This window comes from Grampus griseus, assembly GCF_964374135.1.
Source record: "Grampus griseus genome assembly, chromosome: 3".
Taxonomy (NCBI): Eukaryota; Metazoa; Chordata; class Mammalia; order Artiodactyla; family Delphinidae; genus Grampus; species Grampus griseus.
Genome location: NC_139019.1, coordinates 154,341,853 through 154,369,527, shown reverse-complemented (window position 1 = coordinate 154,369,527; position 27,675 = coordinate 154,341,853). Strand labels below are relative to the sequence as shown.

General features: G+C 40.4%; 1 protein-coding gene across 2 annotated transcripts in view; it reads left to right on the top strand.

Annotated features, from left to right (window-relative positions):
* Positions 1-17,461: 17,461 nt before the first annotated feature.
* The window catches only part of CNOT6 (CCR4-NOT transcription complex subunit 6), a 66,952-nt gene continuing 56,738 nt past the window's right edge, over positions 17,462-27,675 (top strand). For both annotated transcript variants that reach the window (XM_082652127.1, XM_082652126.1), the window contains exon 1: positions 17,462-17,522. The gene's annotated coding sequence lies outside the window, so the exon portion shown is untranslated. The remainder of the gene's footprint in view (positions 17,523-27,675) is intronic.

Genomic DNA, 27,675 nt, shown 5'->3' with positions numbered 1-27,675 from the left:
ACAAATAATGCTTAATAGCCCTGTGACTTTGGAAAGTTACTTTGAACCTCTCTGGGCTTCTGTTTACAGAAGCTAGGCTTATAGCTACTTATCTGTAAAATGGGGGTAGCAGTAGGTTTGTGATTAGGATTAAATGAATTCATAAATGTAAACAATGTGTCTCAATCAAGGGCAATTTTGTACCCAGGGAAAATTTGGCAACGTCTGGAGACATTTTTGGCTGTCACAACTTGGGGAAGGAGGCTGCAGCTGTTACTGGAATCTGGTAGGTAGAGGCCAGGGATGCTGCTAAACATCCTACATTGCACAAGACAGCTCCCATGCACAAAGAATTATCCAGCGCAAAATGTCAGTATCACCAAAGTTGAGAAACCCTGGAATAGTGCATGGCGCAAAATAAGCACTCAGTGAATATTAGTTATTTTTCAAGAGTGGCAGTGAAAATTCTTTTTCTTATTTTCTATATACAAGCATGAGTCTCTCTCACAGAAACAATCACTGCCTACAAGTACTCACGGAACACTTACCAAAATTGTTTTACTCAGCCATAAGGAGCACCTCAGTAAATTTTAAAATATAGCAATTGTGCAGAGTACTTTCTTACCAAGAAGCAATAATTGAGAATACAATTACAAAAAGAGAGCTTCTTCCTGCCCCACCCTTATTCTCTCATACCTACTAGAATTCCAAAGCCACCAGAATTTTATTTTTTGTTTGTTTGTTTGTTTTGCGGTACGCGGGCCTCTCACCGCTGCGGCCTCTCCCGTCGCGGAGCACTGGCTCCGGATGCGCAGGCTCAGTGGCCATGGCCCACGGGCCCAGCTGCTCCGCGGCATGTGGGATCTTCCCGGACCGGGGCACGAACCCGCGTCCCCTGCATCGGCAGGCGGACTCTCAACCACTGTGTCACCAGGGAAGCCCCGCCACCAGAATTTTAAAATTTAACAAGTAACTATTTTTTAAAAGGAGTAACATAGAGTGAAATATTAATTTATAAAGTAATATTAATAATAATATTATATATTAAAAGATATAGAGTACAACCAAAGGAAAACACAGGAAAAAAACCCACAACAATCTTATGAAATTTTATAAAATCCAGAAAATTTAAAACAAATGAGGTAAGCATTCACTCTAGAAAGAAAATAAATAATAAAATAAATACCAAGAGTAAGAGGAGGAAATTAATAAAAATTTAAAAAGAAATCAATGAAATAAGAAACAAAAATAGCCCCAATAAATAACTATTTTTTGAATGCCAGTAAAATAGACAAAACTCTGACAAATGCACCTTTAAGGGGGAAGAAGCTAGAAACAGAAATGAGCAATATTGGGAAAGAATATGACCTTAGATTTATAGGAGATTATAACTGTAAGAATTCTGTTTGGATAGAGTACTGTCTGTATGTATTTGATTTCACTGCCATGAAAACCACAATAAAGGGATGAAAAGAGGTAAATAAATCCACAAAAAGAAAAGGGGGAGAATTGAGAGGGAAAAACATCAATAAAAATTTGGAAGCTAGAAAGCAGATATTTGAATCATAATTGACTTACATTCCAGATAATCAAAACAATAAGCCAGAAGTGAGGAAAGCTGAGAAACTTGATTAAAACCTCAAACTAGATTAAAACCCTGTACCACAACATGGACCATGTGATCCACCAGCAGCTGCAGATCAGCAAAGCCCCTTGGTTACACCAGCTTCCACGCCACAACCAGTGCACAGATGATGGTGATATCTGCTTGCAGCAGCAGCAAAGTCTTGGTGTGTCCTGGATAACACTCTACAACCAGGGACTAGTTGGCCCTGCAATGGCACCACCAGGAAAAAAGCTATGCCTCCCTGCCCTTCACCTGGTGGCCTAAGGTGACCCAGGTCCAGTATCTTCTGTTGTAGACACCCAGAAATAGCAGGTAAACCCAGTAAGCACCTCCTGCCCCCACAGATGGCACCAGCCAGTGCTGAGCAGGAGCCCAGCAGTACCAGAAGAACAAAGCTGACCAGAATGCATGGCAGGGCTCAGAAAACTAAACTGTCATTGGAACTAAAGTCTACAAAAGTAGACAGAACCCACAGACAAACCTGGTGACTGCCTGATAGCATGGAAGATTGAATGGGACTGAGAGTTCCCTCACATAACAACCCAAATGGAAGGGTGCTATAGAAAGTCACTTGTCATACCAAGAGACAGGAAAACCACTATCCAAATGAGAAAAGATAATCAAGTGAGGCCAATACTGAGATGAATCAGATGTTGGAATTATCTGACAAGGATTTGAAAGCAGCTGGCATAAAAAAATGCTTCAACAATCCATCACAAATTGTCTGGAAACACATGAAAAAATAGAAAGTTTCAGCAAAGAAAAAAGTTATTAAAAAAGAATCAAATGAAAATTGTAGAACTGAAAAATGCAACATCCAAAATTTAAAAACTCACTGAATAGACACAACAGTAGAGTGGAGATGACAGAAGATAAAATTAGTGAACTTGAAGACAATCTGAACAACAGAGAGTAGACTGAAAAAGTAATGAACAGAGACTCAGGGACCTGTGGGTCTATATTAAAGGATCCATATAATCAAGTTTCCAGAGGAGAGGAGGAAGATGTGGGACCAAAAAGGCATTCAAAGAAACAATAGCTGAAAATTTCCCAAACTTTGTGAAAGACATAAACCTCCAGATTCAAGAATCAGAGAGAATCCAAAATATGAGAAACCCAAAGAAATCTACACCAAGACACATCATAATTATACTTCTGAAAACTAAAAACAGAGGAAAAAATCTTGAAAACAGCTAAAGTGAAATAATGTACTACCTACAAAGGAACAGCAATTCAAATGACAGTGGATTTCTCCTCTGAAACCATGGGGGCCAGAAGGAAGTGGCACAAAATTTTTCAAGTGATGAATGAAAAACTGTCAGCTCTGAAGCATAAATTTGGTGATACTGTCCTTCAGAAAATAGGAGGAAATAAAGACATTCTCAGATAAAGAACATCTAACAGAATTTACTGCCAGCAGACCTATCCTTAAAGAATGGCTAAAAAGAGCTCTCCAGAAAGAAAGGAAATGATGACAGAAGAGAGCCCTCAGAAAGGAAAGAAGAACAATAAAGAACAATAAAATTAGTAAACAGAAGTAAGCACAATAGATTATCCTTCACCTCATGAGTTTCCTTTATTATATTTTATGAATGAAGCAAAAGTTATAGCACCACTGGGTGTTATAACTTTTAATATATCAACAGTTGCTTTAAATGTAAATCGTCTAAATACACCAATTAAAAGATAGAGCTTTGGGAAAAAAGACATATTTGGAAGAGTAGATTAAAAAATAATAACGCAACTATATGTTGTTTATAAGAAATTCATTTCAAACATGATGACAGAGGTAGGTTCAAAGAAAAAGGATGGAAAAAATAGTATCTCCAAGCCCAGACATTCTCTCATTGGAGTATTTTACCAAACATTCAAATAATTAATAACTGATTTTAATCTATTTCAGAAAATAGGAGAGGAAGGACACTTCCCAACTATTTTTATGAGCCTGTATTATTCTGATCCCAACATCAGAAAAGATAGCACAAAAAAGAAAACTACAGACCAATATCCCTCATGAATTTAGATGCAAAGGTCCTCAAGAAAAATTTAGCAAATTAAATACAAGAACATATAAAAAGACGATACACCACAACTAAGTGGGATTTTTTTCCAGTTATAAAAGTTGGTTAAATATTCAAAAATCAAGGATGAAGGTCATATGATTATTCCAATTTATGCAGGAAAAACATTTGACTAAATTCAACTACCTAACTATTCATGGTAAAAATTCTCTGGAATAAAAGGGGATTTAACCTCACAAAGAGCATCTACAAAATCAATAGCTAACATCATACTTAATGGCATGACCTTTCCTCTAAGACTGAGAAAACAAGGCAACGATGTCTGCTTTCACCACTCTTAATCAACATAATACTGGAATTTCTAAACACTGTGACAAGGCAAGAAAAGGCAAAAAAAAAAAAAAAAAAAGTCATACAGATTGGAAAGAAAGAAATAAAACTGTCTCTACTTGCAGACAACATGATTGTCTATGTTGCAAAATTCCAAGGAATGTATAAAAATCATCTAGAATAAGTGAGTTCAGTAAGATGGCAGGATACAAAGTTACCATGAAAAAGTACTTCTATATACTGATGACACACAAGTGGAAGCCAAAATTAAAAATACCATTTAGAATTGCTCCAAAGAAATGAAATACTTAGGTATAAATCTAACAAAACATGCACAAGATCAGTATGGTAAAATTTATAAAATGCAGATGAAAGAAATCAGTGAAGACATAAATAATTGAAGATATATACACCTTGTTCAACATTTGAAAGATTCAACACAGCAAAGATGCTAATTCTCCCCAAACTGATCTACAGATTTACCACAATCTCTATCAAGATCTTAACAAACTTTATTTTTATAGATACAGAAAGCCTTATTCAAAATTTTAGATGGAAAAGGAAAGGCCCTACAATAGCCAAAACAAAGTTTAAAAAGAAAAGTAGGAGTAATCATTCTTTGAGATGTTAAGCTTTTACTATTAGCTACAGTAATAAAAACCGTATAATATTGGCAGAGGGATAGTCATATAGATTAATTGAACAGATAGAAAATGAAGAAACAGACCTACACAAATATGTTCATTTATTTTTAAACAAAGGAACAAAGCATTTCAAAGAGAGAGAGATGAGCCTTTCAGTAAGTGGTGCTGGAGCAAGTAGGTACCCACAGCAAAAACAAAAAACCTTGAACTAATCCTCCAATTTTATACAAATTTTAACTCAAAATGGACCATGGACCACGAAAAATGTAAACCTTCTAGGAAAAAAATAGGAGAAGACCTATTCAAGACCTAGATTAGGCAAAGAGTTCTTACCTGAAAGCATGATCCATAAAAGGAAAATTTGATTAATTGGACCTCATAAAATTTAAAACTTTTGTTGAGAAATTGACCCTATTATTGAATATGAAAAGACACATTACAGACTGGAAGAAAATATCTGCAAATCACATATTTAACAAAGGACTTGTATCTAGAATATACAAAGAACTCCTCAAACCCAACATTAAAAAGACAATCCAATTTTTAAAATAGGCAAAAGAAATGTGTAGACATTTTATCAAAGATAAAGATATATGAGATATACAGTTGGAAAATAAGCACATGAAAAGATGTTCAACATCATTAGAAAAATGCCAAATAAAACTATAATGAGGGCTTCCCTGGTGGCGCAGTGGTTGAGAGTCCGCCTGCCGATGCAGGGGACGCGGGTTCGTGCCCCGGTCCGGGAAGATCCCACGTGCCGCGGAGCGGCTGGGCCCGTGAGCCATGGCCGCTGAGCCTGCACGTCCGGAGCCTGTGCTCTGCAACAGGAGAGGCCACAACAGTGAGAGGTCCGCGTACCGCAAAAAAAAAACCCCAAAAAACCCCAAAAAACTATAATGAGACATCACTACATACCATTGAGAATGACAGAAATAAAAATAGTAATAACACAAATGATGGTGAGGATGTGGACAAACTGGGTCCATCATACATTACTGGTGGGAATGTAAAATAATACAGTGTAATATAATTTTTAAAAATGCTGTCTTGACCCAGTTTTGAGGCCCTGGCTAGAGGTTGGTCAGTTCTCCTTCTTGAGCAGCCAATTAAGCCCATACTCCCAACTATTGAGTTTACTGGGCTTTCATTCATACTATTAGACACTATACACCTGCCCTAATCACCCCAAGGCCGGGTACCATACAACCAAGGACAGACCCTATGCCCCAGGGCTGACTGAAATTACTCAAATTATCCAGTGCTAAACCTGCTTACCTTGCCTGAACCATTCCTTCCTGCAGAAACCACAATAAATATGTTTGCCCACAATTCCCCCGTCCCTCTGCCTCCTAACTGACCCTAGTACTTCCTTGTGTGGCCCTGTGTGAAGTGCTCTGTTCTCTCCTATTGAGCTTTGATTAACCATTTTTTCTCTCTTGACCTGTGTCTGGCCTCACCATATCCCACTCAAGGTAATATGATTAAAACATACAGGTACTCTGGAAAATAGTTTGGCAGTTTCTATTAAACTAAAAATGAAATTACCATATGAACAGCAATTAGTCTCTTGGGCTTTTAGCATAGAGAAATGAAAACTTGTTTTTATGCAGAAACTTCCACATGAATGTTCTAGCAGCTTTATTCATAATAGCACCAAAATAGAAATGACCCTAATGTCTTTCAACTGACGAATGTTTAAACTATGGCACATCCATACCATGGAATGCTATTCAGCAATAAAAAGGATGGAACTATTGATAACATGCAACATCTCAGATGAACATAATGGAAATTATACTGCACTAATCTCAAGAGGATACATACTGCATAATTCTATTTATATAACATTTGTAAAAGAACATAATTATAGAGATTAGTGGCTAACCAGGCCAGGGCTGGCTGTGGAGGGGAGGATGTCACTGTAAAGGGGAGCACAACGGAGACTTGAAGTGGTGGTACGGTTAAGTATCTTGATTACAGTGTTGGTTCCCTGAAGCTACACATGTGACAAAGTTGCATACAGCTACACATGCACACGCATGCATGCACACATATGTGCACGAGGGCATATACTAACTGGTGAAATCTGAATAAACTCAATGGTTTGTACCTAATGTCAGTTTTCTGGGTTTGATATTGTTCCGTAGTTTTGCAGGATGTAAATATCAGGGGTGGTAGGGTGAAGGGTGCATGGGACCCCCTGCACATTTCTTTGCAACTTCATGTGAATCTATAATTATTTCAAAATGAAAAGTTTTTTTTAAGGGGAAAGGGGACTCCTGTGAAGGAAAAAAAAAAAAAAACTTCAAAATCTTCAAAGGTCTCAGAAATTGGCATCAGCTACAGCTGCATCTGAAATTTATACTTTTTTTTTAAGTGTAGGGGAGGATAAAATCAAGAAGGACGGGAGAAAGCACTTTGAGAGGAAATTAGACCTCAGATTCTCTCCCTCCCTCTGCTTAGCCAGGTGTCTGCCCCTCCCTACTCGGAGGGTTTGTTTTCTGTTGAGAGTAAAGCAGAGGGTTTTCTAGATATTTATTCCTACTCAACTCTAAGAATGCTGGCAAGTAAAGGGAGGGTGGGAAATTTCATCTTTGTGCTGGAAAAAGAGTTATCCTGCAGTCCTGGTACAACTTCTCTCTTTGGCCTCCTATATATCCATGTGCACCCTTCTTCCCATACACAGAGCACTCTCCCCAAGGGGGCAACATAGAGGCCAGTGTAGCTCAGAGTAGCCAGCAGGTCCCAATGTGGCTTCTTGTGGTCCAGTAACCTGGGAACTAAAAGACGACTGCCTCCAACACACAGAACATATAACTGTCGGTAGGAATAGGACAATTGTAGCAAACAAACAAACACAGTCTAATTCAGAAAGTGGGAGGATGGTAGACATACAGTAGTCACTGGTTCTTGCCCACTTGGTTTTCTAGGAACACCACAGTCTCCCTTCTCTGGAAGTAGTGTTATTGATCAGCCCACCTAGCAGTCTTTTGTCCACTGGCTTCTAAAGCTTTGTCCCTGCCTTCTGGCAGTTATATTTTCTTTCATGGTCACATAAGACTTGGGAATTAAGGCATCTGTTTCCTGCTGGTGCATGTGTGGGAGATTGGGCACATCTTTGGGGGTTAAAAGATTATAGAACTGTAGGTGGTCTCTTTGACATTTCCCTAAAAAACCTAGTAGGCTTCCAGTCTACTCTCATCCCATTAGTTCCATGTGACAGTACCCATAGCCAAAGGTCTGCCTGGACATAGTTTTTAAATTTTAAGACTTGCATCATCTGCCTTTGTGGTCTGCTCATTACCCAATTTCATGGCTTAATGAATCTGAGGCCATTTTTAAATTAATCAACTTAGTTTGTAAAGCAACACTCTCAATCTACTTTCTGCCAGCAAGCTTCTGGTTTCTGAATGGCAGGGCATCAATCTTATCTCCTGCCAAATATTACCATGATTTTGGAGGAATTCAACCTAGAACTGGTGTGGTGTCTGCTCCATGAAATGTTCAGAAACCAGGCTTCTTTCAGCTCCCTTTCTTATTCTGATATCATGGGCCTCATTCTCGTGGTCCAAGACAGCAGCTCCACATTCTAGGCAGCAGGAAAGAAGAAGGACTAAGGGGAAGGTTGCAGCAATGGATGGGGCCTTCTTTGGGGACAGGAAGAATAGGTGCCATTTGTTGGAAGAAGCATAAATGGGGATATTTGGTAGTCACAGGGGTGGATGGTGGCAGAGATATTTATCTGCTCAAAAAAATTCATTTTTTCCTTCCATTGTTGCTGAGAAGCAGCTGCTCAGATGGAATTATTTCCAAGCTTGTGAAAACCTTTCCCAAGTCTTCTTCACATTTGGTGGGGATATGTGACTAGTTCTTGCCAATTGAGTGTGAGGAGAAGTGCTGTGAGTGACTTGAGGTTGAGCTAGTTAAGAAGCATTTGTGCTTTCTCTGCATCTCTCCTCTCTTTACCAGTGGATACAGAGGTCTCCAAACCAAGGGCAGGAGTTCTTGACAGTTTTTATGATATGAGCCTCTTGGCAGACACCCTGTTCATAATAATGTTTTTTAAAATGATAAAATAAGGGGGGGAGGGATAAATTGGGAGTTTGGGATTGACATATACACACTATTATATATAAAAGATAACTAATAAGAACCTACTGTATAGCACTATTCAGTGCTCTGTAATGACCTATATGGGAATGGAGTCTAGAAGAGAGTGGATATATGTATACGCATAACTGAATCACTTTTCTGTACAACAGAAACTAACACAACATTGTAAATCAACAATACCCCAATAAAAAAATTAATTAAAAAAAGCATTAAATAAAATACTGGGTTGGCCAAAAATTTCCTTTGGTTTTTAAGTAAAAATAAAAGACGCATTTTTCATTTTCACCAAGAATTTTATTGAACAATATATTCACCATTTTGTTCCACTACCTTCTGCCAGTTTTCAGGCAACTTCATAATTCCATCTTCCCAAAACTTTTTATCTTTTTAAGCAAAGTACTGTTCCAGGTGCCTTTTACAGTCTTCCAGGGGATTGAAAGTTTTTCCATTAAGAGAATTTTGTAAAGACTGAAATAAATGGAAAGCCAAAGGTGCAATGTCTGGTGAACACGGCAGATGAATCAGAACTTCCCAGCCAAGCTGTAACAGTTTCTGCCTAGTCATCAGAGAAACATGCGGCCTTGTGTTATCCTGATGGAAGATTACGCGTTTTCTGTTGACTAATTCCAGACGCTTTTTGTCAAGAGCTGTTTTCAGTTGGTCTAATTGGGAGCAGTACATGTTGGAATTTAATCGTTTGGTTTTCTGGAAGGAGCTCATAATAGAGGACTCCTTTCTAATCCCAGCACATATAAAACATCACCTTCTTTGAATGAAGACTGGCCTTTGGTGTGGTTGGTGGTTGTTCATTTCGCTTTACCCATGATCTCTTCCATTCTATATTATTGTACAGTTCCACTTTTCATCAGCCGTCACAATTTGTTTCAAAAATGGAAAGTTTTCATTATGTTTAAGTAGAGAATCATATACAGAAATACAGTCAAGAAGATTTTTTTCACTTAACTTATGTGGAACCCAAACATCAAAGCGATGAACATAACCAAGCTGGTGCAAATGATTTTCAGTGCTTGATTTGGATATTTTGAGTATGTCGGCTATCTCCCAGGTGGTAAAACATTGATTGTTCTCAATTAATGTCTCAATTTGACCGTTATCAACTTCAACTGATCTACCCGACTGTGGAGCATCATCCAGTGAGAAATCTGCAGCACGAAACTTCGCAAATCCCTTTTGACACGTTCGATCAGTCACAGCACCTTCTCCATACAATGCACAAATCTTTTTTTGCATTTCAGTTACATTTATACCTTTCTTGAAATAATAAGGCATAATATGACAAAAATGTTGCTTTTTTTCTTCCATCTTCAATATTAAAATGGCTACACAAAAATTCACCAATTTTGAGAAGCTTTTTTTAAATGCATTCTGATATGACAACTGTCACATACAACCTAACAAAATTGTTTCAAATGAAGTTAAAGACAACTAAGAGCTACCAGAGCCACCTTAAGGAAAAAAAACAGATGAACTTTTAGCCAACCCAATACAGAGGATTACAAAGGAAACCAGTTATATTGAAATAGTTACCAAAATATTTTAAGTGTTATGACATAATAGTATTTATGCATTTAAATAGCATGTTAAATGCATGTTCTACTGGTGGGTCTAATATCTACCACATTTTCAAAGTCGTATATGAGTGAAAATGATATTTCTAGATATACCTAACATTTTCCTTTAGGATGATGAAACTGTTTTAGAAATAGAGAGAGATATGGTTGCACAACATTGTGAATGTAGTAAATATTACTGAATTGTGCACTTTAAAATGGTTAATTTTAAGTTATGTAAATTTTACCTCAATTAAAAAATGAAATTGGAGGAAATGATCTCTATTGTACAATTGTGAGAGGATATGAAAATATCAGGCTGAGGTTTGTCATTGGTTATAGTCACATCCTACTGTGGTTTGTTATTTAGACTCAAAATGGCAGGAAAAGCTAAACTTGACCCATCTGGGTTTGCTGCACCCCTCCCTGATTTCTATCCACAGATCTCTTGGGGGTACATGGACCCCAGAATGAGAACCCCTGTCCTAGGGGATGACAGAGCCGTAAGAGGAAAGGCCCCTGAGTCACTAGTAGGAAGAAAAATCACCTGCTGAATGGTTACATGAGCAAGAAATTTTGTATCTTTATTAGAGAAGCTAGTATTATCCTGAGCCAATACACTCCTATTTCTGCTTAAATTACTTCAAGTCAGGTTTCCAACACCCTATATCCCATAATAAGCAACAAAGTAACAAAATATTTTTTGTCCAGGGCAGTATCAATGATTAATCTGCCCGTAGGCCTTAAATCAAACAGCCCTAAAGGCTGCCCTACATTTGGACTTTCAGTGATGGGAGTCAGTAAATATCCTTATTCGGTACGCATGTTTGAGAATGTTTTGGTTTGTTTATTTTATTTTGTTATTTAAGGCCAAAGCCTTGTAAACAATTCAAATCTTTGAGGAGTGTGGCTGGAGTCGGGCCAGGGATGAGACCTCCACTTTCTTATTCATGCCTTTCTGTAATTTAGTCTTTTTTTTTTAAACCATGACCACAAATTATTTTTATCACAATGAATAAGGTGGTTTAATCTTAGGGAAAAAAACTATATATGGACAAACTTCAGAGATATTTTGAGTTCAGTTCCAAACCACTGCACTAAAGCAAATATCACGTTAAAGTGAGTCACACAAATTTTTTGGTTTTCCAGTGCATATAAAAGTTATGTTTACACGGTAGTGTATTTAGTGTGCAATAGCATTATGTCTAAAAAAATGTACATACCTTAATTAAGAAATACCTTACTGCTGGGACTTCCCTGGTGGTCCAGCGGTTAAGACTTCACCTTCCAATGAAGAGGGTGTGGGTTCAATCCCTGGTGGGGGAGCTAAGATCCCACATGCCTCGCGGCCAAAAAACCAAAACATAAAACAGAAGCAATATTGTAACAAATTCAATAAAGACTTAAAAAAAATTTTTTTAAAAAAAGAAATGCCTTACTGCTAAAAATTGCTAACCATCTGAGCCTTCAGCAAGTCATAATCTTCTTTTTCTAAAAAAATAATTAATTTATTTTTGGCTGCATTGGGTCTTTGTTGTGGTGCATGGGCTTCTCAATGCAGTGGCTTCTCTTGTTGCAGAGCATGGGCTCTAGGCGCACGGGCTTCAGTAGTTGTGGCTTGCGGGCTCTAGAGTGCAGGCTCAGTAGTTGTGGCGCACGGGCTTAGTTGCTCTGAGGCATGTGGGATCTTCCCGGACCAGGGCTGGAACCCGTGTCCCCTGCATTGGCAGGTGGATTCTCAACCACTGTGCCACCAAGGAAAGCCCAAGTCATAATCTTCTTGTTGGTGGAGGGTCTTGTCTTGATGTTTATGGCTGCTGACTGATCAGGGTGGTGATCGCTGAAGGCTAGGATGGCTGTGGCAATTTCTTAAAATAAGACAATAATGAAGTTTGCCATATTGATTGACTTCCTTTCATGAACCATTTCTTTGTAGCATGCAATGCCATTTGATAGTGTTTTGCCCAAAGAAGAGCTTCTCTCAAAATTGGAGTTAATCCTCTCAAATACTCTTGCTGCCTTATCAACTAAGTTTATGTAATATTCTAAATCCTTTGTTGTCATTTCAAGAATCTTCACCAGGTGTAGATTCCATCTAAAAAAACCATTTTCTTTGCTCATCCATAAGAAAAAACTCCTCATCCATTAAGTTTTATAATGAGATTGCAGCAATTCAGTCACATCTTCAGGCTCTTCTTCTAATTCAAGTTCTCTTGCTACTTCCATAACATCTGCAGTTACTTCCTCCACTAAAGTCTTGAACCCCCTTAAAGTCTTCCATGAGTGTTGGAATCAACTTTCTTCAAACTTCCATTAATACTGATATGTTGACATCTTCTCATGAGTCATGAATGGCATCTAGAATGGTGAAACTTTTCCAGAAGGTTTTTGATTGACTTTGCCTTGATCAGACGAATCACTATCTATGGCAGTTATAGCTTTATAAAATCTGTTTCTTAAATAAGAAGACTAGAAAGTCAAAATTACTTCTTGATCCATGGGCTTCAGAATAGATGTTGTGTTAGCAGGCATGAAAACATTAATGTTGTACATCTCCATCAGAGCTCTTGGGTGACCAGGTGCTCATTGTCAATGAGCAGCAGTATTTTGAAAAGAATCTTTTTTTCTGAGCAGTAGGTCTCAACAGTAGTTTTTTCGGTAAACTGTGATTCAAACAGGTGTGCTGTCATCCAGGCTTTGTTGTTCCATTTATATAGCACAGGCAGAGTAGATTGAGCATAATTCTTAAGGACCCTAGGATTTTTGGAATGGTAAATGAGCATTGACTTCAAGTCACCAGCTACATTAACCCCTAATGAGACAGTCTGCCTGTCTTTTGAAGCTTTGAAGCCAGGAATTGACTTCTCCTCTCTAACTATGAATGTCCTAGATGACATCTTCTTCCAATATAATGCTGTTTTGTCTACATTGAAAATCTGTTTAGTGTAGCCACCTTCATTCATTATTTTAGCTAAATCTTCTGGACAACTTGCTGCAGCTCCTACATCAGCACTTGTTGCTTCACCTTGTACTTTTATGTTATGGAGACGGCTTCTTTCCTTAAACCTTGTAAATCATCCTCTGCTAGCTTCAAACTTTTCTTCTGCAGCTTCCTCACCTCTTTCAGTCTTCATAGAATTGAAGAGAGTTAGGACCTTGCTCTGGATTAGGCTTTGGCTTAAGGGAATGTTGTGGCTGGTTTGATCTTCTATCCAGACCATTAAAATGTTCTTCATATCAGCAACAGGGCCGTTTCACTTTCTGGTCGTTCATCAGTTCACTGAAGTAGCACATTTAATTTCCTTTAAGAACTTTTCCTTTGCATTCACAGCTTGGCTAACTGGCATAAGAGGTCTAGCCTTCAGCCTATCTCAGCTTTTGACATGCCTTCCTCACTAAGCTTAATCATCTCTAGCTTTTGATTTAAAGTGAGAGATGTGTGACACTTCCTTTCATTTGAACACTTAGAGGCTATTGTAGGGTTATTAACTGGCCTAATTTCAATATTGTTGTGTCTCAGGAATTAGGGAGGACTGAAGAGAGGTATAAAGACAGAGGAAAGGCTGGTCAGTGGAGCAGTCAAAACACACACAACACTTATTAAATCTGTTGTCTTACGTGGGCCCAGTTCGTGGTGCTTCAAAACAATTACAAGAGTAACATCAAAGATCATTGATCACAGATCACCGTAACAAATATAGTAACAATGAAAAAGTTTGAAATATTGTGAGAATTATCAAGCATGACATAGAGACATGAAGTGAGCAAATGCTGATGGAAACTGATGCCAATAGACTTGCTTAATGCAGAGTTCCCACAAACTTTCCATTTGTAAAAAATGCACTATCCTTGAAGCACAATAAAGTGAAGTACAATAAAATGAGGTATGCATTTGCAGCTGGAGCTGTTAGAATCTAAGCCTGTAGATGCTAGTGGCCATCTTTCCTGCCTGGTTGCACAGTCCTTGTGAAGCCAGTGGGGAGGAAAGCTGACTGGAGGGTGGAAGAGTGAGATTGGATTGATTCTTTTTTTTTTTTTTTTTGCGGTACGCGGGCCTCTCCCTGCTGTGGCCTCTCCCGCCGCAGAGCACAGCCTCTGGACGCCCAGGCCCAGCGGCCATGGCTCACGGGCCCAGCCGCTCCATGGCATGTGGGATCTTCCCGGACCGGGGCACGAACCCGTGTCCCCTGCATCGGCAGGCAGACTCCCAACCACTGTGCCACGAGGGAAGCCCCTGGATTGATTCTTGTTGATATTTTAAGATGTCTGAACTTTTCAGTTATGTGATACCTGAATACATAAATGACCTCTTTCTTCATCAAGCCTATTTGAGTTTGGGTTTTATAACTTACACAGGGAAGTCTTGCCTAATATGAGGGGCACTTTGATCTGGATCTGGAAAGGCATTTGGTGGGGTTCTCTTCAGATATTCAGAAAGAAGAGGATGTGCACAGGCAGGGCCACCATTGGTTCCTTCTCTGTGGTAGCTAGTCTACTGAGATGGCCCCAAATAAGTCTCTCCTTCCCTTTATGTGCATGCAGCTCCTGCACTGCTTATGTCCTCTTCTCTTAAATCTGGACTGGGCTTGTGACTGTTTTGACCAATAGAATACAGAGAAAGTGACATTCTTCAAAGGGTCTTCCACTTCCTCTCTCTTGGAGCCCTGGGTTGCCATGAAAGATGTTCAGGATAACCTGCTAGAGAGAAGCCACAAAGAAAAGTGGGAGGATAAAACACTACAAAGGGAGGGCTTGCTGGGGACATGGAGGTGCCAGAATCCAACCCCAGCCACCATCTCAGTAGAGGCATGAGAGACCCCAAGTGAGACCTGGAGCACTAGAATAATGAGATGTAATAAACTCATGGTTCTATGCAAGTTTTTTTGTTATGCAACTGGACTTCCCTGCCCCCATACACATGGTACCAATCACAAAAAGTAGCTCCTTCTGGGCAGATGAATTACAAAAATTCACCCCTCTCTCCAGGCTGGAGCACAGGTTGCCAGGGCACAGCATTCTCATGGGGTGCAGAGAGTGCCACTGGCTCCTCCCTCAGTCTGGTGAGACTTTGTAGAGCACAGGGACTGCACAACCCCAGTATTCAGAAGCCTGGGGTTGGAGGCTGTGGAGGGATGCCCACAGGCAGCCAGTCAGTCTGCACTTGTTCTTAGCAACCCCCTACCTCTCCTGGGCTTTCATGTTACCCTGCTGTTGTCTAGTGTCCTCTGACACTAGAGCACTGGACCGTTGATGCTGAAAACTCAGCCTTCGTGCACTGGTGCTGAATTGAATCTTGGAGTTTTGGGTGAAGAGGAAAAGAATAGCTTTATTGCTTTGCCAGGCAAACGGGGGACACAGCAGGGTTGTGCCCCTGAAAAACTGTGTGTCCCAACCTGGAAGGATTTGGTGAGGAGTTTTATAGCAATGGTTCAAGGGCAGGGTTGCTGATAAGATTAGGGTGTGTGCAGGGCATTCACTCCTTTAATCTGGTCTCTGGTAATCTCTTGATGAGCTTCTCTGGTTCCTTTAATCTGGCCTCAAGTGGTCTTCTCTGGAATGATAATGCTGACATCTTCTATTTGTTGGGGGTTTTAGTTCTGTAAAGAGTTCAAAGATAGTTATGTGTATCCCTTGAGGTAGTACCAGGACCCTGCCGCAAGGCTGCACTATTATTTCTTGGCTGCTCCTCCCTTGTCTCTGCAACCCCTCCCTTCCCTGATTAGCAACCGTTTGAAAAGCTTCTGTGCCCAGGAGTCCTACGGTCTCAATCTTTTCCTTGCCCTTCTAGCTCTCCTCTGCCCCAAAAGCAGCCAACCATTTCCCATATCCTCTAGCCCAGTATAGCAAGAGAGGGTGTCTCATTTTCTTGCTATTGTTAGTTCCTGGAACCCGTTTCACTCTCATTTCTTCAGAGTTGATTTTCCAGGAAAGAGCCAGGAGCCCATCCTAGTTTCCCATGTAGGTGAGTGGACAGCTATTCCTTTTTCCTCAGGCCATGCCTGTCCTCATGCACCTCTAATGAGTTTTAACAGTCTGTTGAGTGTTTCTCTTGTCCCTAGGCTGTGAGCTTACTGAGGGCAGGCCGGGGCCTGATTCATCTCTTTGCCTTGGTCCCAGCACAGGGCCTTGACCACCAGTCAACTAATGTGCACTCATGCAAGCATCATCAATCCTTTCTCTGCTCATTTTCAATCTCCACCTGAATAGAACATCTTGCTCTTTGAACACAGCTGCGGACAGTTACTCCGGGCTAGGATCCCACCAGAATTGTCCCTGAATTTACTGGACTGAATGACCATTAATGGACCGAAACGTGCCATTAATTAGTTTTTTCTTCATATCTGAGGCAGGATGAATCAAGTCACTGTTCACGACTGCATGTCTTGTCTTTAGGCAGCTCAAGATACTGGCTAAGGGTCAAAAGTCTGAGAGCTTGTCCCTGTTTCCATGTAATAAGCGACACGAAAGGGAGGAAGATCAAGGAAATTGAGGGAAGAGAGGAACAAAAATGAACAGCGTGAGACAAAAAAAAAGAGAAAGAAAGGAAAAAAAAAGAGCTAGTTGAAAAGCGTAGGAGCGTTAAGAAGATGAGAAAGTAGAAGCAACAAGGCAGGAAACGAGCGAGGAGAGCGGGAAGAGGAGAGGGAGGTCTGACCCTGGAGCGCGCCCGGCCGGCTCACTGCTCCCCATCGCGGGGGTGGGGGAAGAGAGGGACGAGCGGAGAGCGACCTCCCCGGATGCTGAATGGTCGCGCCCGGCGGCGGCGGCCAATGGGCGGCCGGGATGTTGGAGCGGCAGCGTCGGTCGCGGAGCTCGCAGGCTTGGGGTGGGTGGGGGGAGGGGGAAGGGGTGGGACGGCGGCCGCCGCCATGATGCTTGTTTGCTTTCAATGAAAACGAGGGGGGCGCAGAGGAGGAGGAGGCGGCGGCGTCGGTGGCGGCGGCGTCGGCTGCGCGAAGGGGAAGGCAGCGGTGGGTGCAGTGAGGAGGGTGAGGCCGGAGGCCGAGAGGCCGGGAGGCCGTAGTGGCGGCCCATCGAGGCGGCTGAAGAGGGCGGCTGACGCGGTGGATCTCGGAGGGAGAACAAAGAGCGGCGGCTGAGGCGGCAGAGGAGCGGCGACGGCGGCGCTGCAGCAGCGGGCGGGACTGGTATGGTGGTTCCACAGGTCAGACCCCGCTGCACTCACAGGGAGGAGGCGGCGGCAGCGGCGGAGGAAGGCGGCGCACCCCAAGAGGTGAGCGAGACCAGTCCGAGGCCCGGCTGGGCGCTGCTCCCCACACTGCTGCCCACGGGCCCCTCTCGGTCGTGTCCCCGGGACCGTAGCGCGGGGGACTCGAGCAAGAACACCTTGAGTTTTGCGTGCAGCGGGCCCGAAGACTGGAGGAGATGGTGGCTGTTGGGGGTCCCTAGACGCGCGGCTGTCGCCATCCAGTTGGTCCCCGGACCGCGCCCCCGTGCCGAGTCCGGGGCTGGGGGGTGTTGTTTGACGGCGGGGGCGGGGCCGCGCAGGGGGCGCCAGGGTTGGGGGATGCCCTGGCTGTCGACCCTGGCTCTGGTCACCCGGAGGAGGGGAGTTGGTGTCCGGGACTCTTGGCTGGGATGGGTGGCAACTTTGGAGAAGTGGCGGTGTGGGATTGCGCGGAGTGGAGTGTGGAACTTCGCAGTTACCGCAAAGCGGGAAACCAACTGTTTACCCCCTCCCGCAAATGTATTTAAAATTCAGTTTAACACAAATTTTTGGGGGGGTGGGGGGATGGGAATGACATGGTTAAAGAAACCCTTAGCACCAGATGAAGAGATTTATGATATTGCTGAGGACTCAGAGATAGTTCTAATTACTTTAAGTTTTGTGTGATAACCTGAATCGTATCTCTTTTCTTTTTTTCTAAACACCAATCATTATTTTCTTTGGAAATTTTTTTTTTGACTTTTTCTCCTACAGCTTCCCCTAAGAGCCTGCTAATGAACACCTGTAACCTCTTCTTGAACTGTTACTGCAAATGACAACATTGTGAATGGTCATCTTGCTTTTCCTTTTTGGATTTGTTAATTGTGTTAAGCTGACGTTTAAATAATCTCCTTTAACATGAGTTCCCATACTTACCTGTTTTCCAGGTGGATTGCCCCATTAGTGGTAGTGTGGAATCTTGCCTCTTTGTGTCTGGGGGTTTTAATTTTGGAGAGGAAGAGAGTGAATATGAACAAGTGAAAAATAAAATGGCATATAATAGCACTTTGTGTTTTTCACAGTGCACTAGAATTTATCATCCCAAAACAGTTTTGTAGGCTTTAGGAGCTGTGTCCATTGATCAAAAGGTTTTGAAGACTTGTTTTATAATTGCTATCAGAGCAATTATCGCAGTCTTTAGAATGTGATGACTTGTAGAATAAAAATTGCTTAATATTTTTAGACCAGTGATCTAGTCCAGTCAACTTGCTTTAAACAAAATATTTGAATAGCTGCTGTTGAGGAAACAGGCCTAGAAAGGTTAAAGTGACTTGCCCAAGATATTACAGTTAAGAGGGAAAGGACCAGGTTTTGTGTAAATGGGAGAGCACATGGGAGTGAGGTACTTGATGGAGATTAGTTTTTTTGGGAGGGCGGAGTGCGTTTTAATGGCTGGAAATTATCTGAGGTAGTTGAGTCTGGTCAGTTCTCAGTAGGTGAATAAGATACTTAATGAAATGGTCAAAAAACGAGGATGTGACAAAAGACAAAGTTTCCTGTGAGACTCAGAATATTTTGCATAGTTTCAGAAGTGTCTTGATCATTGGTAACGTAGATGAGGAAGCTCTTTTGAATGCCTGTTTGATTTGTAGGTATTTTCAGGTTTCTTAAACCTTGGTGGCAAAGTAAAACTTTTCGACTCTTGAACAGATATGAGTTGGTTACAGAATTTGGTCCTGGCTACAAATAAAGGCATTTGCTTCTGTACTTATGGTTCATAAATAATGCATTTATTTTGGTTAATGTGTAGGCATTCCACCACGTTCATATTAGCCTTTTTTATATTTAAAGCATAAACCTTTTTCATATCATAGTGCAACAGAAAGGGATAATATATGGAAGGCATCCTGGAATAAATGGTCAAGGCTGCTCACAGCTGTAGCCTTTGGGCCATGAGAGGTGAGGGCCGTCTTCAGCACACTTGTAACTTTCCCATATGGAAGGTATACTGGTTGGGAAACTGCTTTTAAAGTGTTTATTTGCATGTAAGATGGGGACTCATTTAGACTGCCTTAATCTTACCCTTCTCTGGGCTTTACCTCTCCCTCATCCATTTTTATTTTCTTGGTAAGTTATGTGCAAGGAATAGTATATGCTGGACATAATGTTAGACCCTGGGAATTAAAAAGTGAATAACACTCATTTGCTGTCTTCTTGTTGTAGTCTTAGTAGGTGTACAGAGTGCTGTGGGGAGAACAGTAGAGAACGATGAAATTTGTAGAATGTGTGGGAGCAGTTTACAGAAAAGAGCACGGAATAGGTGTTTGTCAAACTGGAGAGATGGGGTCATTTCAGACAAAAGGAACTGTGGGTGCACTGAGGTGCCAAGTGTTGGGATAAGGCCAATATTGATGTGTTACTGAAACAGGGAGAGATGAGACACTCTCTCATCTCTCCCTGGAGAGACTGGAGATGAGCCTGCAAAGGTGTGTCCATCCTAGATTTTGAAGAACCATACTTACTAAGCTAAAAGTGAGGTTTATATCTTTATTCTGTAGCAAAGGAGTGAGCCAAAATATTTTTCATAGGGGAACAAGGTGATTTAGAGATCATTTGGGCATCAGTGTGGAGAATTAAGTGGAGCCATACATATAAAAAAGTCACATTTGAGATACTGTGGAGTTAGTGACTCTGAATCTATTTTAAACTTGGATATAGGGTCTTTTGTGTCTGATCCATTTTATAGTGGGCTTGAGGGCTCGGTTCAATTGCTCTATAATACAGGGTAATTTAAAATCAAAATGTTTTGGAAAAAAGTTAAGAGCAATAAAAAAAATGAAACCCATATAATGGTACATGTGAAAGTTCAGGCATTCAGAACTTGTCTTCTGAGTTAGGCTTAGGCAGACTGTAGAGCTTAAGCTGGAAAAATCAACTCTCTGCTCACCAGAAATGAGAGCCACCAAGCTTAACGGTTATGGCTGTCCTAATGGTCTGTGAGGATATGGACTGTAAACATTTTGTGAAATTGGGGAGAGGGCAGAGTTTTTTCTCCTGTATATTATTGGAATTGAAATATTGAAAATTTCTTAAAACCTAAGAACTCCTCATACAGCTGTTAATTTATATAGTCAGTTCTGCTGTAAAGCAACATGTGAGTTCCTAAAAATCACCATGATATGGAAAATTGTGCAGTAAAAACTACAGGCCTTTTGGGAAAAGTGGAACTAAAGCACAACACTCAAAACTTTGTCAGTGACTTACTTTAATAAAAAGGAACCTGGTGGGCTTCCCTGGTGGCACAGTGGCTGAGAGTCCGCCTGCCGATGCAGGGAACATGGGTTCGTGCCCTGGTCCGGCAAGATCCCACATGCCGCGGAGCGGCTAGGCCCGTGAGCCGTGGCCACTGAGCCTGCGCGTCCAGAGCCTGTGCTCCGAAATGGGAGAGGCCACAACAGTGAGAGGCCCGCATACCGCAAAAAAAAAAAAAAGGAACCTGGTAAAAATGGTAGCATAGTTTTACACATGTTAAATGGTTATGGTATACATAAATACTACAATAAATGTGTCACTTTACCTTGAAAAAGACCTGGTTTGCTTGTGTTAATGGGCATCAGAAAGGTTGCTGCTTGTGAGTTACTGTACAGTGGTGGAAGGAGAGTTACCTGAAATCGAATGGAATGTTACAGTAACACCAGAGGTGGGTGGGTGTGGCTCAGCTCTTGTGCACACACACAGAGTGAACTGATGTAGCTGGTAGGTGTTTTAAGGTGTGTGTATTTTGTGTATTTCTATGCAGCTCAGTTCAGCTGGGGGCAGGTTTCTACCTTCGTCTAGTTTTTTTCACAGAAAAAATCACACATAAGCAAATGGGAATTTTGTGTTAAGCTCAAATTTTCTAATATATCGGTTACGTTGGAACAGATTATTTTCAGAATAAGTGATACAGCAGAACTGATTATACTTGAACACAGCATTTTAAAATAGGGCTAAAACTCAGTTGCAAAAATACTGGAAACACCCATGTGTCAGGCACCATAATAGACTTGCTCCTCTAATAGGGCTTATGCTCTTTTATTCTAAATGGGTTTATAATGGTATGGAGAGAAAAACAGATAAACCAATAAAGTGCTCATCAAGTTATATAGTAATGAGAAATACACAAAGCATTTGGGGCATGCTAAAGAAGGAGCAACTAATTCTGCTTGGGAAGCTTGAGGGGGTCATCTCAGAGGTCTTTGGGCTGAGCTTTGAAGGTTGAATAGAGGTTTGTTAGACTGAGTAGGACCTTTTAGTGAGAAGAAAGAACATGTGCAAAGTCAAGTTACGTACAACTTGGGCTGTGAAACATAGGATGCAAAGATGAAAGGGACAGGAGGAGTGACCAGAAACAGTCTGAATAGTCTTAGGCTTTTTCTTAAAGTGTTGAGACTTTCGTCTGTATATAATAGGGATTCATTGAGAGTTTAGGTGGATAGGGGTGGGGAAATTGTGTGTGTGACATACTTTTTCAGGAGACACAGTAAAAATGTGAAGGCTGGATGAAGGAGGCGGGGCCAAGAAACTGGGGTCAGAGAGTTCATTTAAGCCCTGTGAGAGAAATATTCTAGAGTTGTTAAAGGCTTCTTGATGATTTATAAGGTCAGCATTTCATGAATAATTTTCTTTCTCAGTTTTTAGGGGAAAAAAAGACTAGTGGGTCAAAACTCATTGCTACTATATTAGAACTTCCCAAAATGATTGTATACATGAATTAGCAGCTAGAATAAATGTTGAATGCCTCAAAAGGCCAAAATTCCAACTAGATAAGGGTAGATAGAATACTGTGATTGTAAGAGTGGGAGGAGCAAATAGATTATGGTAACTGGCAAAAGATAAGAAAGAAATGAAAAGATTTCTGTTGGTAGCCATCATTGCTGAAGGTGTAAACTAGACGGCTGTTGCTTGTCTCATACTAAGAGAACAGATTTAATATTGATGGCTCCCTCTCCTTTCCTTTTTGATCTCGGTGATGTTTCATCACACAAATCATGGTTTGACTTAATGTTAGTAGGCCCTCAGCTTTGCTGGCTAGATCATAAATCTAAATTGTCCTAATATGTTCTTTTGTTCCATACTTTATATTTGACTTAAAATATAGAAATTAAAAATTTTAAGCTAAGAAGTGTTTGTGTTTTAAATTGAAATTTGTGGATGACCTATACTTGGTGTATCTTTATAGTTCTATTTTGAGTTAATTTATTGAGTTGAATGAAATTGCTAGTATTTGACCATTTTTGACCTTCAAAATTGGTAGTTTCCTGTGGTGTTGCAGTACACTCAGGCTTCTCTCTGACTGTATTTTATATTCACTTGTGTTATTAGGCACGGGCACATGATTAGAATTGCATTTTAACAGCAGTCTAGTAAACTCTTATGGGCTGTTGGTTATTGGCTGGGCACTGCAGATGCAGATGGGTATGCCGGTCTTCTTTTAGAGCTTAGACTAACTACTACATCTGCTGTTTGACTCTGTTTTGGAGGAATATTTTATCATAATTTAAAAATTTTTTTTCGCAGAGGTCTTACTGATTGGAAATTTTAGTTAAACCAATATGGACTTAAATTTATTCTTATTCTACTTGAGAAAAGGATTTAAGGAATTGAGATTTTGGGAGGCAGGAGGAGGTGGCTACAGAAACCTTAAGTTCTTAGAAATATTACTAAGATTATTTGCCTTTTTCATTCTCTTCCTCTTATGAGTATACAGTGGAGTTTTCCAGAGAATGACAAAATGATATGTAATATCTGATCAGTTGAATTCAGAGCAGATAGGTGAATCCAGCTGTCTTCTAGCATGTCAGACCTTAAAGATTTGCAAAAATGTAAGACAGTGTCACTCTTCTCACAAAATTTTACTTTTTTTTTTTTTTTTTTTGCGGTACATGGGCCTCTCACTGTTGTGGCCTCTCCCGTTGCGGAGCACAGGCTCCGGACGCGCAGGCTCAGCAGCCATGGCTCATGGGCCCAGCTGCTCCGCGGCATGTGGGATCTTCCCGGACCGGGGCACGAACCCGTCTCCCCTGCATCGGCAGGTGGACTCTCAACCACTGCGCCACCAGGGAAGCCCTACTTTGTTCTTGAAAGTAGTTACTTTTCATAAAAATGTTAACATGTGATAGGTTTTATTATATTTAATGAGTAATACATATTTTAAAATTCCTTATTTCTAATTTCTAGTATGGTAAATGTTGATAGATATAACCCACACAATTGAAAGGTCTTTGAGGTACTTGAGTATAAGGGTCCTGAGATGATAGCATTTGAGGTCTGTTGTGTTAAGTATTAGGCAGAGTTTGGGAGTAGAGAATACAGGTAAAGAGTAGTTTGGAAAGGTGATACATCTGAGAAGGAAACTCAGGGGCTCATGGTCTTAGCAACATAATATTTGGAGAATGAACACAAGATCTTGGTTTCATCAGTGACAGAATTCTAGACTTGTGTGAGGCATTGGAGTACAGCTTTGCAGCTAGATTGTCCCAGGTTCAAATCCTAGCTCTACTACTTACTAAGTGTGTGCAACCTTGGGCAAGTTATTTAAACTCAGAGTCTCAGTTTCCTCATCTAAAATAAAATGAGGATAGTGTCTGCTTCATGGATCGCTATGAGAATTAAATCGAGATAATTACCAGTAAATTATTGCATAGTGGTTGAAAGCATAGACTTTTGGATCAGACTTGGGTTGAAATCACAGTTGTGCCAGTAGGATCTCTGTGATCTCAGGTAAATGACTTATTTTCTGGACCGTTCTTTCTTTATGTATGGAGAATAATACAATAGTATTTACTCATAGGAGTCCTGAGGGTTAAATGAGATAATGCATGTGAAGGGCCTGCCAGTTGGAGAGTGCTCAAAACATGTTAGCTGTTATGTGCCTAGTTTAGAGTATGGCAGATAGGCACTCCAACACAGTTTTGCCATTACCCCCACCTGTTTGAGGTTTGCTCTTATTTTGCCATAGCATGTCACTAAGATTATGTTTATACAGTTTTACCTTTAAGTTTGTCCCTTTGCTTCATATCCCAGCCTATCCTAGAGCGAATATTCTCAGCCTTTGGTCACTTAGGTCCTTTCTGTCTGGTTTCTCTAGATTTTACCTTCAAGATTAGAGGCCTATGTTAGTTTTTCTTACTCCTGGTAACATGGGCACTGCTTCTGTTAGCATACTTATCTCTTACACAATGTTTGCTTTTTTTACTGTCCCAACTTATCCCCTTAATTCTTATAAGTATTCACCAAACACTATTTGCCAGGCTCTGAAAATATAAAAGTATTTAAAATGTAAGTGCAAAGACCCTATATTAGAGTAGGTGAATGAGACATGTCAAAAAAAATTAAGGTGGGATTAAAGAATATAACATTAGAAATATCTTCAAGGTTCAGGATAGCTCAAAGCTGGGAATGATAAACTCCTGTGTTTATGAGGGGTAGGGAAGAAGTCCTAAATTAGAGTGATGTTTGTAAAAAGGGTTGTAGTGTGATTACACCGTCGTAAGATTTTTGTTTGCACTCCCCAGTAGATTAAGATCCAAGATCATGTACGTATTTCCTATTTATTATTTATTCCCAGAACCTGGCAGAGTGCTTGGCACATAGAGGCAGAAGGTGCTTAGTATATATTGGTTGAATGAATGATTCTGTAAAGAAAGCTCCCTTAAGGAAGCATGGTTTGGATGTATTGAATTGTTTTTTTTGGATTTTTCTTTGAAAACCTGATTTTGAGTCATGAAGGAATGTTTAGACCAGTTTATTAGTACAACATGCTAGGTCTTACACAAGACACTGGGAGATACAAACTGGGGTGATAGATGCTGTAGTAAATGTATGGTGTGCAGAGGAAAGAGTAGTGAATTTGTGCCTTTGTTGGGAAGGGCTTACAGGGACTCTGACATCTAACCTGAGTTGCCGTGAAGCGGGTGAGTAGGAGTTTAGGGTGAAGGTTTCCTTTGGTGAAGGGATTAGCATGTGTTATTGAAAGACTATGCCTTAGAAGTAGGTTTGCTTTGATTAATTTAAGACTTTATAGGGTAACTTGTGTGTCAGTGGCTGAAGATGAGTGAGAAAATAGTTGGCCTAAATCCAGATTGTAAAGGACTTTAGCTAGGTAGGCAGAAAAGGCCATCTTAGATTTTTAAGCAGGAGAGTGACATGAGCAGGCATCTATCAGGAAGGTATAGAGAAGGTTGTTTAAAAGTTGTAGCTGAGAAATGAGGGTGTAAATTAACTTCAGTAGCTGTGAAAATGGAGAAGATAGGTTTAGAAGTCCTGAAGAGGTAAAAATCAGTGGGATTTAGTGAAAAATTGGATAAGACGTAGTGAAAATTTGGATAGGAAGAAGTAAATTGGCAACAAGGCTAGTGGCACTACCTTTTCATATATTCCATAACTTGTAGCTTTGTGAGGCTCCTGATCATCAAATAAAAGGATTTTTCTGCACATGAGTTTATTTCTTCCTTCTCCCCTCCCTTCCTTTCCTCTGCGCCTTTTCCTTTTTTTCTCCTTTGTATATGTAAAAGAAGTAAAGCACCAAGAATGGAGGAGAAAATGTAACAAGCAAGGAAAGGAAAAGAGGAATTTAGCATTTTATCTTGTCAGTTAAGATTGGCTATAACTCAGCCTCATTTCCCTTGGAAAAAAACCTGGCCAATACAATTTAAAATAAATTATTTAACTTCAGAGTGCCTTTTAACAAGAAATGTATTTTTGTACATTGCCAAAATAACATGATCTCATAATAATTCATTAATATTTCAAAATATGAACTAGGTATTAAATGTTTCTCGAACAGTCCGCAGAATGTCCTTTGTTGCAGATTTGTGGATCCTATATAGGGACCATTCATTGCATCTCATTCTATATATCCCTTAATTCTCTTTAAGTCTAGAATAGTCCTGACACCAGCTTGTTAAAGGTAGCAGACCATTTACCCTGCAGAAAGTCCTGCATTCCAGTTGCTTCTTTGGTGTCATCTGGCTAGTTCCTCTAGCTCTTAATCAACATAAACATTGTTGGTGTGTATTTCATATTCTGTCAGATCCGAAGACCCACAGTATCTGGTTCTGCCTCCATTAGTGTTGGGAAGATTGATGAAGGGGGTAACAGTTTATTCCTCTCTTGAACATTTTCTACCCTATAATTAAAAAACAATCTGGGTGGTGGTGTTACCTGAGCATTATGCCAGTGCCAGTGAGTCATCTAATGGTTTTAACCCAGTTTATAAATCCTGTTTTAAAAAGGTTCATTAGGAATTATGAAATGATGTTGTTTTTGTTTTTTTTTATTAATTCTTTAATTCTTCATTTATTGTTTTGTGAAATAGGACACGTTTTCACCTGGGGCTATTTGATGACTATTTACAGTACCCACTGAAAGGATAAAGACTTAAATCTTTCTCTTTAGTACCAATTTTCTTAGTTTAAAAGCTGCCTCAAATGGTGGCTGACTTGCACTTATGGTCTCTCCCCCGCCCTGCGCCCCCCTGCGTCTTCCCTCTTACCCCCCTCCCCTGTGTATTTTTTAAGCCATTTCATAAAATGTTTAATAATGAAAGCATATCTTTCTCTGCTGGTAAATAATGTCCTGTATTTCTTTAAGGTAAATAATTATTCTAAGATACTGAAAAACTGTTTCTCTGAGATCTAGATCAGGGACAGATTTTATGCTGCCAGGATCAGTAGTGATGTTTGGCACTGGACTGGAGGAATTAGAGATTGAATAGTCAGGGGCTGTATACCTGCTGACTCTGGCCTACCTATTTTTTAAAAGTCTTTTAATTCTACTTGACAGTTTTCAAGCCTCTTTTGGAAACATTCTATTCTTTTTAGGTAGTAATCTGCAGTGGCATACTGTATTTTTTAGAGAGTAAGATCTGCTTGTTGATTTCAAGCCTTGGGAAAAATCCTAAATTGTTTGTATTCTTATATCCTTTTCTCTACTTAGTTTCCAATACTATGTTCGGTTGGACTCCAAGAAAAATGGGTGGGGTTGCTCACTGGGCAGATAGGCTCCTCAGAAGGGCTTGATTGTCTAATTTGCTGCCGTTTCTTTTATTCTATCATATTCTTTTTTCCCCCCACTTCCTAATCTGCACTGTCAGGGATTTGGAAAATAAAGATCTCCTCACTGCTTTCAAGTAATGAGCTGTCTCTTAAATTTTAAGGCAACACATCATATGTCATGA